Genomic DNA, 16,691 nt, shown 5'->3' on the forward strand with positions numbered 1-16,691 from the left:
CTAGAAGGCACCAGGGTGATTGCCATAGAGTTCCTTTGAATTTGCCACCCGTGGATGTGAGATCAGATGTACAGCATGGGGAATATAATTATAGTGCTCAGCAGTAAATCGGTTAGGTCCTTGTTGAAATTCATAGGAAAATTCATAGTGACTTATAATAAAATTAAATACGTGTAGCAAAGTATAATAAAAATGGTATTTTATTATCAGCACTGCAAATATCAGCAGGACTTACGCAGTGAATGGTTTTGGAGAATTTAATGGTTGGTCTATAATTCCATCTAAATGTAATTTTCTGTATTTATGCCATTTTAGTTTCTGAAGACACAGAATTTGTGGGGAACTCCTATGGCTAGAAGGCAAAAAGTGTGAAAAGAACAGAAGACTGGGACGAGTATGCAGAAGTTTACATTGCTGAACATTTACACCTGGGGGTCTTTGTAAGTGCAGTGGCAATGTCCGAGTATCACGGTATTTTCAGATTCTGGATGTTTGTCCCTGTGAATCCTTAAGTTGTAGCAGCCCTCATCTTTTTCTTAAAAGCCCCCCCTTAAGTCCAGTGTTCCTCTGTGAGGTGCATCTGCTGAGGGCAGGCTGGGAGGGAGGACACGGGGTAGCCTGGAGGACACTTGTCCATCCGGCAGCTTCACTGGGGCTCTCCGTACCAAACACAGCTCTGACTGCGGAAATAATTCCTTGTTGTAACTGTCAAATTACATGTTTCAGTTTCACTGAACATGTGATCAAGTTTCTTAAATTCTTGAATTCTTCTGTGAGTCAGTTTGTGGAAAAAATGTAGGGAAATCTCAAAGCCAGGATGCTGCCTTGTCTCACACTGGTAACTAGAATTTTCTTATTATTTCTTATGTGGTAACTCTATAACGGTTCAAAAAAATCCCTTTTCCCTTTGAATTCCATTTGTTTTCAACATCAATTAGAAAGATTAGGGCTGCTTCATTGAATTTGAAGGACAGCAAGTCCTGGATTCAAATGAAGATGACTTTTTCTTTCACAAGAAGCACCTAGAATGTAGGGTTAATTTTCCTTTGACATAGTTTCTTTGTTTTTATTTCCTTTAACAGAACTCCTTTGTTTTATATGTTTGATAATTGTTTCATTATGCAGTGGCACACCATCCTACGGGACTCTAGGAAATGCTCCAAACGTCCCTTTTTGCGCGTACAGCTCCGACAACCTGGACTTGTTTTAGGGTGGTGTCTTCAACTGGAGTGATTTTTTCCCCCCATTATATCCGTAAGAACTGCAGAGGAAATTGCGAGGGTGAACTTTTCAGCTTCGGGGAGATGGGGACAGGAGGCTTGGTCATGTGGAAGAGGCACAGCTCGGTGCCACCTGGTGGCAACAGATATGTTTTTAACAGATTTCTGCTTGCCTTTGAACTGCTGGATCTGATTGATCAAAGGCAGGTCCAAGCGTTAAGCTGCAGGTTCAAACACAGGGTGTCTCACTTTGTGTTTGGGGTTTTTTTTCCCTCAATTGCAAACAGCTCACAAAACATGCTTGTTTTTTAAAAGCTTGCAGTCTGTTCTTAACTCCTGGCATGGGATTAGAGAGGAAAGAGGCCAAAAATTTGCTGACATAAGTGCAGCAGAAGAAATCTTAATTTCAGTTATATAATAAGGCAAATGTTCGACTTAAATATGTTTTCTTCATAAAATTGGATCTCTAAATTCAATTACTTCTATAAAAGAGCTTTGAAATATAGCTTGCTTTTCTGTAATATGCTGTTCACATTACTGTGAGCAGTTTGCCCCTGTTGAGTTTTTACATGTTCGCTAATTACAGTGGCACTGAGTCAATTCCGACTTCATTAAATCAGTGTAAACCGCCAGGGACTACTGATTTGTCCTGCTGTAATGAGCAGCTTGTTGCACATCATCCTTAGGAAGAACTGAATAGTGTTAAAAAATGATGGTGAAACACAGGCAAATGTGGAGTTGCAAGGTATAAAAATGTGATTACGATTTGGTGAGCTTTGAGACTTGGGGGGCAAGAAGCAGAGTGGATGGCAACGCAGCACTTCAGCAATCACAGTGGAGATGGTGAGAGGAAGAAGTGGTACTTACTGTGCAGGGATAAAAGAATAAAACTGAAAACATGTTTTCAGGGAGTTGAACAAGCAGAGAGAATTGCTTCTGCTGCACTGACTATCATCTGTGTCAGCTTAGAGTAAAATAGAATAAATACCTTCATAGGTATGGCTATCATATCAAGAGCTTCAGTACAGGTTGAGAAAGCCCTCTGAGAAGCTAGGTGAATACTCACGTGGCCAGACATGCTAATCTGCAGGGCTCTGAGGCAGTGCTACAAGGTAGGTTACAGCCAACTGAAATATTTCTGCGACATCTTGGCCTTCAACCAGCACCAGCATTTGCGTGCCCTTTCTCGTGAGTACCTACGAAACCTGTAAAACAAAAACATGCACAGCAGAGACGTACTTAGCTCTTTTAGATCTCTTTCCTTTTCTCCCTCTCTGCTATAGCAGGCATTCGCTCTGCTCTCTAAAAACCACTGCTGCTAAGATAAGATAGTAAAGAGCACACAGGCAGCCTTTGTGCATGCGTTTTGCCAAGATACCTAAACCCAGAGGTGCTGGGGTTTAACTGCATGCTAAAAGCTAGTTTGCCATCTCGTGGCTGGAAAGAGAACGCCACGAGATGCAACCAGATGCTCTGTTTTGATGACTGCTCGGTTTTGTTTCATGAGAGAGAAATCAAACATCTGATCAACAGCAGTGTATCTAGGAACCGTTTTCCCCCACTACAAATAATTCATGAATGTTCCAGGAAGTGTGAACATAATAAATAACCTCTGAAAGCCAAGGCAGAGTGACAGGTATTAGACAAGATAATGGTCTGGCCTGTGTTTTAGAGGATATTATTCTCTGATTTTTTTCTTTACAACAATTCTCTCTACCAGTCCCAGTTATATTTTGACCCTGCATGGGAGAAGTGTTGAGAAGTCAAACTAAAGAGTAATACTTTACTCAAGGGAGTGAAAGTGGAGGACATGAGCAATTTTTAAGAATTGTATTTAATCCCTCTTTTGTTCTGTTTCATCCCTAGTACACCACTGCCTTTCAGACTTGTGCTTTTTGTTTGTCAGATTTAAAATAGAAAAAGAGATTGTTTTGTTTGCTAAAACTGGGATGGATGTGGCAAGTCCAAGGACCATTTCATGTGACAGAAACAAAGCTGCATGTACAAATGCTTGTATCGTTTTGTTGTTTTTTTTTTTTTTTTAATACTAGGTTACATTTCTTGTGTTGTTTCTTGTTTTGTTTTTTTGTTGTTTGTTTGTTCTCTTGGTACCCTTTTACATTTCTCTTCTTTCACACCATGTAAGTAATTTCAACCAATTTTGTATTTTTTTGAGACTTGGTCCTGAAAGGCGTTCAACAGTTCATGAACCAGCAAAGTCCTTACTGAATAATTATCTTCAAAATGGACAACTAGGTAATTGTCTCCAACCTCTTAACTTCAGAGAGCCTTAACAGTGCTTGCAGAGTTTGCTGTACAATTAGTGCTGCTCTGGGGCTGGGTCAAAGTTCTCAGCACTTGACAGGACAAAGCCTCTAAGGCCTGTGTCGTTTTCAGCCCTTTATTTGCTGCAGCTGCTCAGTCAGGTGGCTTTTGCATCTTCCAGAGGTTTCTCATTTAAAAAATGTTCTTAGGAGGAGGTCAGAGTAAGAGACCTGTATTTGTGCTGCATTGCTGGCCCAGGCTATGGGATGTGATAGTCTAATTCTCTGCTTGACTTGAGCATGAACTTTGATCTCCAAGACCAAAGAGAGGGGATAAAGCCGAGCACAGAAGAGGAAGGAGTTTTTTTCTGAGTTTAGACACATCAAGATACAGAGATGTCAACAGGAATGACATCCTGATCAAAACAAGTGCACGTGCGTGTCCCCTCAAGTTTGGTTCACGAACAAAGAGCGATCTGAAAATCCGACACATTCCTTCCGACAACTCCCACTCAGCTCTGCCTCCAAATGCATTTTGTAAGCACTGCTTTGAAGCATCTTTTATATAAAATTGTCTTAAGCAAGTGTATACTAAATTGATTTTGCCCATCAAGACATATTTTTGCTTACAGACGCAATGCTATCATCTCTCAACTCATCAGAAAGTGAAGGAAACAAACCTCTAGAGGAGTGCTTGGAATGAGCAAAATAGAGCCAGCAAAAACACCCATCATCAGGTAGAGTCTGTACCACATAAATTAATCTTTTCTACGAATATACATGACATTTTCCACTCTTTCTTTCCCCAGTGTGAATCTGCCACAACTTCATTGTAATTTAATGATATCGGGAGTCTTGAATGAAGTGTTTTAATGTTGTCATTGTGGATTTAACTGTGCTTCCATCAAGGGAAAAAAATCATGTTGGAAATTATGGACAGAACAAAACTTTATGGAAGAAAATCAATGTCACTATAAATACACGTGAAGATCCCAGCATATTAGTAACAGTCACAGGTAATTTTATTTTATTTTTTACATATTGAGGAGTGTAAATAGATGAACTTTTCTTCAGTGAGGGTTGACTAGAAGCCTGCCCTAAGCCAAGCAACAGATCATGTTTTTACTAGAGTTGTAGGTTGGGTTTTTCCCTACCAACTGGAGGAAATCAGGATCGACTTAACCAAAATCTGTAGAAGATTTACCGAAACAGAAGTAATACAAATGAAAGAAGAATTGGGTTCTACATATCTAAAGTCAGGAGGTGGGTTACATGCTTTTATTAGCATAAGGTTTTATTTACTATTATTTTTTCATTTTCCAAGAGAGAAAAAAAGAACAGATGCAAAGTAGCTAGGAAGAGGTGCTGTTGAAGTACAGCTGTTGCACATTGGTTTTAAATATTTATTACTTTATGGGAGCACTGTTAATGGCTCTCCAAAATTTATCATTGTCTGCTGACAGTCTGCATAGGATTTTTGATATAATTTGTGTTGACCCCATATATTTTTCAAAAATAATGCTTACTCAGATTGCTAAGATATCAGATCATCAGAAGCCTGAATAGTACTGCATTAAATTTGTTTGTTTCAGATGCCTCATTCTCTAAATTCTCTATCTCCAAATCTAAATCAACCAGCGCCCTCCTGGCTTTAGCTGCGAGGAGCTGCATCCACATGGAGATCTACTGAAATGGCAAAATTCTGACTGCAGAGACCAAAAAAAAAAAAACAAAAACAAAACATTTTCTGTAAAATCCTGCACCACAGTCAGTGCAGCTTGAACCCTCCATACTCAGTAAGAGAGGGGCAGGACTTGGGGCTGACAGTACAGCAGGCAGGGGAAGCTGTTTATTGAGAACACATGACTGAGCAGTGAACTCTGCAGCTTGATTACACTGTCTTATAATTGCTTTTTCCCTTATAAGCCTAACTGTTTTCATTACCAGGCCTGAGCTTGGAAAGAAAATAGGTGACACATTGAAACCGATGTTTTTGTCAGTACCTCAGAAGGAAAATCCTTACATGTACTTCATGGGAATATGGGCCATTCTTCACAACCTGAAACATCTTACCACATGTTTTGCGTGTGAAAAATACATTTGCTAAGCTCCTTTTTTTTTTTTTTTATTTTTTTCAGAATAGTATACAAAGCAAGAGTTTAGTGGTTTGGAGCATTGTGATTTTTTAGCATTCAGAGTAGATGACATCACTAACTGGCTGCAAATTAGTCAGAAAAATGTTTAAAAATAGCACCATTTTCTCAATAAATCTGTTCCTTGTTTGTATTAGAGGCATATGGGCTTACTTAACTGACAAAAACAAATTATAATACTGTTAACACAGCAGAGTCCTAGAGCCATAAAAGAGTAAATAGGAATCCTGCTGACAGAATCGTTAATATTGATAATGCTGGGAGCGGTAGAAAGGATATTTCACTCATTCAGAACAGAACATTGTCATAGTCAGAGCCTCAGATAGAAAGAAACTTTATTTTTGACAGATTGAAAAGCAGTTGTCCAAAATAGTTTGGAAGAACAAATGAAGTTTGAGTTTAAATGGATTAGTGGTCAGATTTCAGAACTGTCAGACAGATGAAAAAATGTAGTTTATTACATTATTCTGCAACTTGTTATACAAATACTTCTCTATTTATAGTGCATGTGAATCAGCTTGTTCCTTGTGTATTTCCAGCAGACGCATTTCATGTATTATGACAAATCCGACTCTGCATTTAAAATAAAAAATATGTTTTGGCTTGCTTTAGAAGCATCCTTTCTACTCATCCTGCTGCCCTTCATTTCCTTCAGTCATTATTAATCTTTCTTGTTTCAAACCACAGATGTGCCTCACCTCCTGTCAGAAAGACAAACAGCTGATGAAGATGGTCATGACAAGCAAGAAGAACGATGGGAGAGGGAACGGGATAATCTAGTAGCTTGGACTAACTCTCTGTCTAACAAAAGATTAAGTGATTAAATCAGAGAGGCTGCATGTACAGATAAGTCCTTTATTATTTTTAAATATCTCACGTTTTTTTTTCTTACAATTCCTACCAGGCAAATCTTCAGTTCACTGCTTGTTTTGTTTATTTATTTGTTTTTCAGCATGGTGCTTCGGTTAGAGATTGAGTAGGAATGGAATAAGGATCTGTTCTGTGCATGCAGGCCTGGCGTTTTATCAGGATTTATGCCCTCCCCTAGTCCTTGGTGGTCTGTTGCTGTAATTTTTTGAATCTTATTACCTAAATAGCTTGGTGTCTTTAGGTATTGTAACCTCTGCTGGTACTACAGCACTGACAGATGTAGCCAATCCTATGAAGAAACATCTAGTTCTGAATGCACAGAACAAAATATCTGTTGAGCGAGAAGATGTTGTTACTTGTTTCAGAATCAGACTATGTATTCGGAACTGAAAAACCAATAATGTTATTTTTGCACTCCAGCGTTAAATTAGATCTTGTGTTCTTTTGGTCTGTGTACTGTATATGAAATGTGTGAATGTGGCCTATTGTTGTTTTTCTGAAAGAACTGTACTCACCTCTTATCTCTGCCAGGCTTATCAGCTGCAGCCATCACTAAGTAATTAACACAGCTGTGTTTAGACCTATAGAAAGGGCAAATGACATGTAGGTAGACAGGACAGTAGAGATTCCTACAGCTTGGATCCAAGCTCAGGTTTCAAGAGGCAGCCTGGTACACTCATTAAGTAAGCCAGAGCCATGTGATTACAAAGTCCACAGGATCACATTCACAGATCTCTGAGATTACAAAAGAAACACTTTCACAATCTTCAGGGCACTGGCTTCTTCGCATGTCTGTACACTGCCTAATGAGAGATGTAAGTGTGCTTTAATACTTGTACACTTTGTCCCAGGGAAAAAATAAACCTCAGGACTGGAGCATAATGATGACAGACGAGAGTACTATGGTGTAGGAATCCATTAGAAATGTTGGTTGTGTAATTAAACTTCAAAAATACTTCTTAGCAGAATGTATAGAGATAAGAAGATATGAATGTCAGACCTCTGAAACCTGTTCTCAAGCTGACACAGCAGGCAAGCAGGGCGGCTATCATAAAACAACCCTATTCCACGGCCAGGGCTCTGTGTGTGTAACACACATGACATTTCTTCTCACTAACAGTCATCTTGGGATTTTTATGACTAGGAGGATGGTCCTGAAAGAATAAAAACATCGAAAACTGTATTATATCTATATACAGCCATGCCTGTAGGCACTGCAGTCTTTACGAAGAGAGCACAGGACTGAAGAATAGATAACCTGTCATCTCTCCACAGCTGTGCTGCTACGATGTGACCGTGATCAAGTCTTTTCACCTTCCTAAGACTTCTTTCTCATTTGACCTCTCCCGTCTGTGAGGGCAGTAAAGGTACAGAGTTTGTTTCTTTGATGTGCTCGAATGTTCACAGCATGCTTTCCATGCTCTGAAAAGACTGCGGTATTTCTCAAGCAAAGCAGGACACTTGGAGCTTATCAATAAATTCACTTTTCTAAAAAAAATTCTCACACTGGGCTTGCAATATGAGGCATTATGATACCTTGTGTGCATCACAGCCTCTGATTTGTGACATCTGCTTAGTTTGAGCAAGGAAAATAACTAAACAAGGTAACAGGGTTTGGTAAACAAGGGACAAAGCTGCATCCTGTAGAGACCTATACCTGTACATCTGGAAAAATAATCATTCTTGACCTAAAAATGGCATTCACGATAGCAGGCACTGAACACGCAATAGGTCTGGATAGGCATTAGCTCTGTCATACAGGTGTCTGAAGGCATGGAAGGGCACCGTGCTGTACCTTTAGTGCCTTTCTAGAAACTGTTCACAGCTGGGAATTCAAGGCGTATCTGACTGAAACTGCAGCTTGTGCTTCAGCCTGTGGACACGGATGATATCACTTAATCCTATTGACCATGTGTGGAAAATTATCTGCAGCTACAACTGCCTCACAGCTTTTCTGATGAAAATCCAGCTCCAGATTTTCCTGTGTGCAGGGTAATGGGACACTGAACTGCAGTCCTTTAAATTTCACACTTCTTTATGGGCTCTTATCTGTGACCTTTGCCTCTTCAACCTGCGTGCGTCTGCTGCGAGGAGAGGCGGCGCGGCGCTCGCGGCGGTTCCCCTAAGGGAGGAGGCTGTTCGCTCGCCATTTATCAAACGCACGAAGTAAAACTAATTGATCCGCAGATCCCCCCGGGATCTGTTTCGGGGTACCGGTGGATCCCGGGCGGCCCCGGCCCGGCCGCTGCAGCCCCGCTCCGCTGGGTGGCACCGCAGGGCCGCGCCGGGCCTAGGCCGGCCTCAGGGCCTCGCGTCGGCGGCACCCCGCTCCCCGGCGGCCCTCGGCTCTCCCCGGCCTTTCGGGGAGCGACCTACGGGCTTACCGCAGGGGGTTGAGTCCCTTCAAAACACAGTGCCAAACGGGTCGGCTCCATGTGCATCGGTGTCGTTTTGCTGTGCACGCTCTGCTTTCTCCGGGAGCTCCCGGCTTGCACGCTCACCTGCAGAGTGCCGGTAGAAGTTAGGGTGACTTGGTGCCATCCCCTACAAGTGATAAACGTCCATGTGTCACACAGCCCTCAGAAAGCACCGTCCCTGAAGGACTGGGTGCTGGGCACGGTGCTGGTGAGCGCTGTGAAGCACTGCTGAGGGACACACACGCTACTTCTGGCCGCCACAATGAAGGGCATGCCAGTGGGGCAGCAGGAATCCATCTTATTTCTGCAGGGGTTTCTGGCCCTGTTGTTGCACAGCATCAAATGCACGTCTGCAAATTAGCACAGAAATATAGCAAAGATAGTATGCTGTCTGCAGTCTGCGATACAGATCACAGTGCTGGGAGGAGACACACGCAGAGCTGAAGGTGCTTTGTCTCCTAGCTGCTGTACTTTCTAGCACTGTGCTATCCTCGTTCTGAATAACATTCCCTAAATAATCCTGTGAATAGCTGCAGGGTTACATGCAGAGGATATTACTTGCTCTGTGCAGCTGTATCACAATGACATTTCATGTTAAGGACAGGCTGAAAAATAGGTCAGAAAGGGTTAGTGAAGTACAGAGGACCTTGTTCGTAGTGACACCAGCCTGGGGGTCAAGTCAATAAACGATTTATTACCCCTGCTAGCAACTTCCACTGATAGGCAAAGTAATACACATGGCTACATGTACTCTAGTTTTGTAAGATGTTTGTAACAATCATGTGCTCCTTTTATAATTATGCTTTTCTTTACATTAAGGGTGACCTCTCTCAGAGCCTAGCCGTAAGCTGGGGTGACTTCAAAGTGCTGCCCTAGATCAGTAGAAAATTCTGATGGCAAGGGATTGCTGAAAGGCTTCCTCCGGTTTCTTTTCTCACTAGGGGTGTCCTGCGGTTTAACATCCAACAAGCAGGTTGATCAAAGGTATCCATTGAGAAACAACGTGACTGGATCAACCAAGGGGTGAGAGAATGAAAGTTGAAAGATCTCTTTTATCTTGAGCACACTGTAAAATATGTTAATAATTTAGAGCATCCAAGGACAAAAAGATAGCGCTTGAAAAGGAGGGAAAGAATGGCAGAAGTTTATGAGTTGTTTGTGAAGCAGCTAAATCAAACACATCTTTCATTTGACTCTAAGCATAAGAAAGAGGTGTGAACAAATTCATAATGAGATTGATGCCCAAAGGCAAAGTGCTTTATGCTGAAGTTAGGCTGCCTTTTTTTATTATTATTTTTAATAGAAAATAAAATAAGAAACTAAAGTCTTGTGGCTAGGTCCCCCATCGTGTTGACTGTTGGTGTGAATAGCCCTAAATGTTGCAAGATTTGCTGTAAAGTGAAGCCCAGCCTGTGGGGAGTTACTGCCAGCATCATCAGCCCTATCTTGCCCCTCTCTCCCAGCTGCTCTGAATAGCAACCGTAAGGGCACAAGTCAGCCCTTGCATGCTGCTTTTCTGCAGCGTTCAGTTAGGGATTTTGGAGACTTTTAGAATAGTCCTGAGATAGCCAGGGGATACTTCTTGGATGCTCTGCTGAAGCCATGTGGCCTTATACAGCCCCATGTTTTGGGATATGAGTAGGGAGGCAGACATTATGTTTAATTTTGTTTTCCTGAGAATAGCATCCCCCATTGTCATGATAACAACATCCCAGTAATGACCCATTTGGTCATCTTGAATTTGTTTTTTAGCCCCAATACCTTCCACAGGTGTTTCACTTCTGCAAGAGATGGCTCTGGATCTTTTAATCTGGCCCGTTTAGCAGTTCTGAACACAGAGAGGGCTAAAAAGCTTTTCTCTGTGGAGCTTGGTGTAAATGAAAAAAATGTAGCCTCTCAGTGGGTGAATTAAGAACAAATCCAAAATTACTCTATCTAGCTTTTGTCTGTATTTAATCATCTCTTGGATGTAACTAATACTGTTCCTTCAATGTATCTGGGTAGTTTAAATAACCTGAACACATACACTCCTTGTAGTTAATGGAAAAATAGTATCAGCAAATACATGATCGGACTTCCTTGGGTGCAAGCAATGTTGTTCTGCCCTGAAGGCAGAAATAATCCTAAATAGTTTTGGGGGAGGGTGGGGGGCAAAACCAAAATGCTCATAGCTGGGCAAATGAGCCTCCCAGAACCCAAGTCTTTGAAAGCTTTCCAACTATTATCCCGTCTCTGTTGGATATTGTGGCTCTGATGATTTCCGTGTGTCTGCAGAGTAAGGACAGCTGCAATTTAAAATGATGGCACATTAATTGTTAAATTACATTGGAGAGCCCAGGAAATGCTTGTTAGTGCCACATTAAAGCCACGTTAATTTATCATGATTAATTGCACAAGGAATATCAAATGAATTATTGATTGCTCTCTTATTACCGCAACAGCTGCCTGTCATTACTATGGGTGGTGGTTTGTGATAAGTATTACCCTTGTCATTTTCTGGGCTAAAACTCTGTGATGAACCATAATCTACATTCCCACAGCTAACAGATGCCAATTTTCCCACTTTCAGTGGTCAGATGAGTAGGTATTAAAGTTTAGCGCAGACACAGATTAAATAATCTAGTAGCATTCGGTATGTTGCTAAGGTCTGAAGAATTATATGGTCCTGGAAGTACAAGGGGCAGCAAGTGCCCCTGAGCATACCTATTGCTGCAGCCTTTGGAGAAGGAAACTGCTAGGTTCTGTGTGTTGAGGTCAGCCTTGACTTTGACTGCTCTTGCCTTCAGTTTAGTGTTACGCACTGTGGATCGAGTCTGCATGGTAAGGCATAGCTGGATATACAGTGATGTGAAATTAATCTGTGCTTGCTCTGACTGGGACGAGGTGCAGCAGCCTCTCTCGCAGCTGGGTATCGTTTCTACCTGTTGACAGCTCAGGCCTTGTGCCCATCTCACAGCAGGCAGAAGAAGGTTTTCACCTTGCCTTGCGAGGCACAGTCCTGCATTCACAAAAGGCACCAGCACGTTCTTAATTTCTAACCATAGGTTAGCGTTAGATCAAATTGCTGTTTGTGGTGATTCTCGCCAAACACAGCACCCGGCAGTCACTTCCTCTGGATGCTTCTCTACGTGATTTTTTGTGAGTGACCTTTGTTCCTAACACTATAGGAACGACTTGGTGAGATGTGATATGTGAGGATTATAATGCACCGAGAGGGTATGACTAATTGCAATGACAGGGCAGAGCTGGTGGATTCATTGCAGAGAAATTAAATAGCACATTCCACACCACTGTCTGATCAGCTGTCGGCAAGGGAGGAAGGCGCATACAATGGGAAAGAAAGGCCAGGCTCCAGAGACAACACCCAGATCCCCTCCTCAGCCAATCACCCATTCATACCGATAATTATACCAGGGTATGTATGCCAGAAGAAGCCGAGCTGACATAATGGCCATTGGTGATTGATTAGTGAAATAAAAGAAAAAATGCGGGAGCAAAGACAAGCAAAAGCATCTCCTTGGGGCAGGTATTCTTCGTGCTGCGCTGAATCTAGCATGTTTTTGTCCTCGTACACCATTCTAAATTGATTTTAAGTAAAACTTCATTAATTCTCACAAGTCTCAAACTAAAGTGAAAGCTGCAATTTCGAGTGACAATGCATAGAAAAACATTATGTGCTTTACTAGGAAAAGCATTGCCTCTGAAGCTAAGTCATAAGAGGTGAATTAACTTACTCACAGTCACTGGAAGAGGTGGATACCATTTCCTAAATCATACCTACGGGAACGGACTGCAGCCTCCATCAGCCCTGCTGCTTCTGACACCCCAAGTTGTATCTGAGCAAAACCCGAAGGATTATTTCAAGTTATTGCGTAACAGAACTTGGAGGTTAATAGCTTCCAGGCTGTGGCTCTAAATAGAAAACAAGAATGATGCTGGGTAAATTAAGAGTGGAGACCAATTTGGCAGCTGTTCCCCCTTTCTCTACGGAGTACACAACTGGCAGTCAAAAAAGAGCTGTGAGTAGAGCTGTTGCTGGGTGCTAACAGAAAGGGGATCATTGTTTACAACAAAGCCTCACACGCAGTTGGAAAACATTTAAAATGAGAATGATTTTGCAATGTTTTTGCCTACAGTGGAAAGGAAAGTGAAGAAAAATTCAAGTATAAGTAATTTACTGAGAAAACCTATTTAAGCTTAACCTGAATTGTTAGCAAATCTGCATTAAATTTGGCAAACACAATCCGTTGCCAGTTACAGAGTTGAGGGGTTGGCATGCTCCAGTTAGCAGAAAAATACAGATAGGTGGAGTAGCAGCATCCTGCCCAAAACCATTCGGGTCCAAGGGGGCTGCTAGCTGCAAATCAGCCCTGTCCCTGCGGGCTGTGTATCTTTTTTCACCGTACGCTGCTTCTGCTCTGCCCACAGGCCGGTTCTGGAGGCAAAACTCCACTAAGCAAACAATCACAGATCACATACTCCTAGAGCTCTTGACGTAAAGCCTGCTGACAACATTCAGCACTGCCTCCATCTCAGGGAGTAACGTGGCTGGAGAAAATGGAAAAATTATTCTCTTCTATGTAAAGAAAAGGTCCAGAGGCCAGGGTGTGGGGCTGGGAAGATGAAAGCTCCTTTCTTGGTTCTGCCAGGGGCCAGAAGTGCTGTGCAAGGTGCCTTGCTTCTCTGTGCTGCGTTTCCCCCAAACGCAGGACGTGATCGTCACTTTGACATCTTAGGGTTCCTCAGCAGCTGTGGATGAAAAGTGCAGCACTGTTATCTGTACATAAACATCGTTGTTTTGACTTGGTGACAGTTATGAAATGTTCTCCCAAACTCTTTCTCCTTTTCCATTATTTTATCTGCAGAAATGAGGCTTTAAAAGGGAGTTGATGTACATGTTTTTGATGTACCATGAGAGCTTCATTTCTTATAGAAGACAACCTCAGTCTCGCGGTAACTTTTCCCTTCCTGTATAAGGCTTAAAAAAAAAAAAAAGGAGGGGGGGAGGAATTAAATATTTAAACCTCTCAGGCTCCTTTTCTGTGCAATGATACTAAGGCATGCAAACCTAGACTCTACCTAATGGCATGCTATTTTTAAAATGCACTGGTGGATGGCATTGCAGTAACTGGATCCTAATTGGTGCAAACGGATGTGTTCGCATTAGCCGGGTGGAGCGGTGCCAGGGCTGGCTCTGTTTAGAAGGATGCACCTCTGTCTCTCAAGACGAACAGAACATCTTCCTGTGCCCAGAAGCAGATGACAAAGCACAGACTTCTCCTTTTTGAAATCAGCAGCTGAAGTCCAGTGGAGTTAAAGGAGAGCCAGATTGTACCCAGATGTGCACTGAAAGCTGGAAATGGAGAGGGGCTTCACTCACCCTCACACCCTTGCCACGTGGCAGCAAGAAGAGGGCTGTAGGCCCAAAAGCAGAGCTGTGAGGCGCAGAGCTGTGGCGTGCCGGCCTTCTGGCCCAGCTGCAGCAGAAGTCAGCAGGCACCCTGGGTTCCTCCGCAGCTCCCAGAGCTTGCGCTCTGCTGCTTCCAGTCCAAGTCCCTGGCGCTGCTAGGACTTCTAATCTGGGTGACCCCTAGGTGGATGGCAGGGATTTTTTGGAACTGCCGTTGTCAGAGGCAGCGTTAAAGCGAGACGCACGGGAAAAAACAGAGCTCAGAGATGAGGGAACACAAGGAATGGAGATGTTTCTGTGCCGCCTTCTCAAAACAAGACCTAAGAATGAAGCCCAGCTGCCTTTTCTAGAGCACCACAGCAAGGAGCAGGCTGGGGCGAAGGAGGAGGATTATCTAATCAATCTAATTGCTTATGGCCCCCACTACCTGGTCAGTGTTTTCTTAAGAGGCATCCTACAGGCTTGAGTGTATTTGGGAAATATCCCAGAGCTTCACCTCTCCCTTCCTGCACAGAAAGCTATTTGGCCATGAAGAAGAGACTTTGGCTTCCCAGAGTCATCTTTCGTCTGCCTGGCTTACAACACAGGGAAGGGAAGGGAAGGGAAGGGATGTTTTGTTCTGTTCTGTTTTTCCCTCTCCTCCAATGTGACCCCTCCATCATGAGCTTGAAAAGAAAAGGCTGAACTTGTCTACATTTTACTGACATCTTAGTATTTGGTTTGGTTTAGGTTTTTTTTGGTCCTTCCCTTGTTCTCCATACATGTAAATGTAAAAAGGGCAGCCCTGGGGATACAGTAAGGTGACTTTCCATCTTATCACCTGTATGTCATGTTAATTTAAATCATGTAAGAGAAAATCTTATCTAGACAAGTGAAACCTATGGTCTAGATTTTACTCTACCTCCAGTGTAGAAATCTGCATGGATCAGAGCCATTTTACGTTACCAAGTTAGTGTGCAAAGGCTAGAGGATGCTGCCCCATCAGGATGCTGATTCAGCTCTTGCAAGCAAAAACATCTCACGATCAGCTTTTAATAGCATGCAGCAATTTGTTAACATTTTAAAGAACATGATGTCACGTTGTATTTCATTCCACTGCTTTAATTCCTTCAGTAATGAAGGTAGGCTTGTCAGGATGAATTTTTAATATACTGATTTTGGTTGCTTTGCTTTACTTCACGGGCTTTCTGCACCTCTCCGATATATTGAAAGGACAGCAGTGCACGTTGCTTTTGCTCCTTTACCTGGAAATGGTTGCAGTGACTTGAAAATACGCTCACTTTTCTGATGTATTGTGAAAGCTCACCGACACAATAGTCTAATATTAAGGCTAATGAACGTGAACCATGTTTTAAAAATCTGTTAACCTGATATATCTATGATGCAATTAGAGGCGATAAGGAGAAAGAAGTTTTGGAACCATTATGTGAAAAACTGATTGTCAGAGGAGCTTAGCGGATGAGCTGCCTTCCGGATCATTTTTCCAAGTTTACATTTTCTTCTGTCCCTGCAGCGCAGACCACAGAATAAAGCAGTCAGCGCCGCTACCAGAAGTATTCCCCTTTTGTTGTTGCCTGCTGCTTTGGTAAGAGCTTGTGAGAAGTGCAGCAGGGAAGACAAACAAGTTATTATCCGGCCTTCTCGGTGCAGACTGCACAGCGGCTGCGGGACACACCTCTAAAGCCCATCTATTCATAGCCAAACGCCACCAAATGCATCTGCCCCTGCTAAAACAATTTACCGCCGCGGTGATTCACGAGCTGAGTCGTGCCACATGTTTTGCTGCTTGCATATTTCTGGGAGAACGGAAGGGAAATTCCTGTTTTTAGCAGAGAAGAGAGCTCTCCCCGTACCAGGCTGGAAATGCCTGTTGGCCCCGCTTCCCGTGCCTGCTGGGTCTGAGCTTTCTTGACAAATGTGCTCAAAGTTTAGGCAAGCCCAATTTTCCCTGGTCAGGACATTCTTAAACCTCAAGCCCTGAAGTACCGATTGCCAGGCCCACGGGAGCAATTCTTAATACTTAAAACTGTCAAAGCACAAAAAGCTTTAAAAACACCAGCTTTTAAGCACCCAAACCACCTTTGCAGAATGCAGTATAATTTTGGAAACCAGAAACTTGCATCAGCAGAAATTGGGATCAGTTCTGCAGAACTGGTGATGTAAACCCGAAGCGTCCTCTGTGCCTTGCTGAGGTCTGTGTTTAACATCTAAATATTTAGATCAGGTTTGCCATGGCCTCCTGAGCCTTTTGATGAGAACCGCATGTTGCCAGCATTATTTCTCCTCCTCTCTCCTGAAACAGAAACTTGCAGAGCAATCACAAGAAGAATTTCCACTGGTTTCCATCTGTTTGGGTC

At 42.6% G+C, this 16,691-nt stretch overlaps 1 long non-coding RNA gene across 4 annotated transcripts; it reads left to right on the forward strand.

Annotated features, from left to right (window-relative positions):
- Positions 1-774: 774 nt before the first annotated feature.
- LOC118256946 (uncharacterized) lies at positions 775-7,891 on the forward strand. Of its 4 annotated transcripts, XR_004781405.2 has the most exons (5): positions 780-838; positions 3,397-3,476; positions 4,117-4,221; positions 4,394-4,500; positions 6,325-7,891. It is a non-coding gene; the product is annotated as an uncharacterized LOC118256946 (long non-coding RNA). The 4 variants fall into 4 exon arrangements; XR_007708599.1 differs by lacking the exon at positions 3,397-3,476 and having other exon boundaries at positions 775-838; positions 6,325-7,890; XR_004781403.2 differs by lacking the exons at positions 780-838; positions 3,397-3,476 and adding an exon at positions 3,506-4,021 and having other exon boundaries at positions 4,099-4,221; positions 6,325-7,890.
- Positions 7,892-16,691: the final 8,800 nt, after the last annotated feature.

This window comes from Cygnus atratus, chromosome 8, assembly GCF_013377495.2.
Source record: "Cygnus atratus isolate AKBS03 ecotype Queensland, Australia chromosome 8, CAtr_DNAZoo_HiC_assembly, whole genome shotgun sequence".
Classification (NCBI taxonomy): domain Eukaryota; kingdom Metazoa; phylum Chordata; class Aves; order Anseriformes; family Anatidae; genus Cygnus; species Cygnus atratus.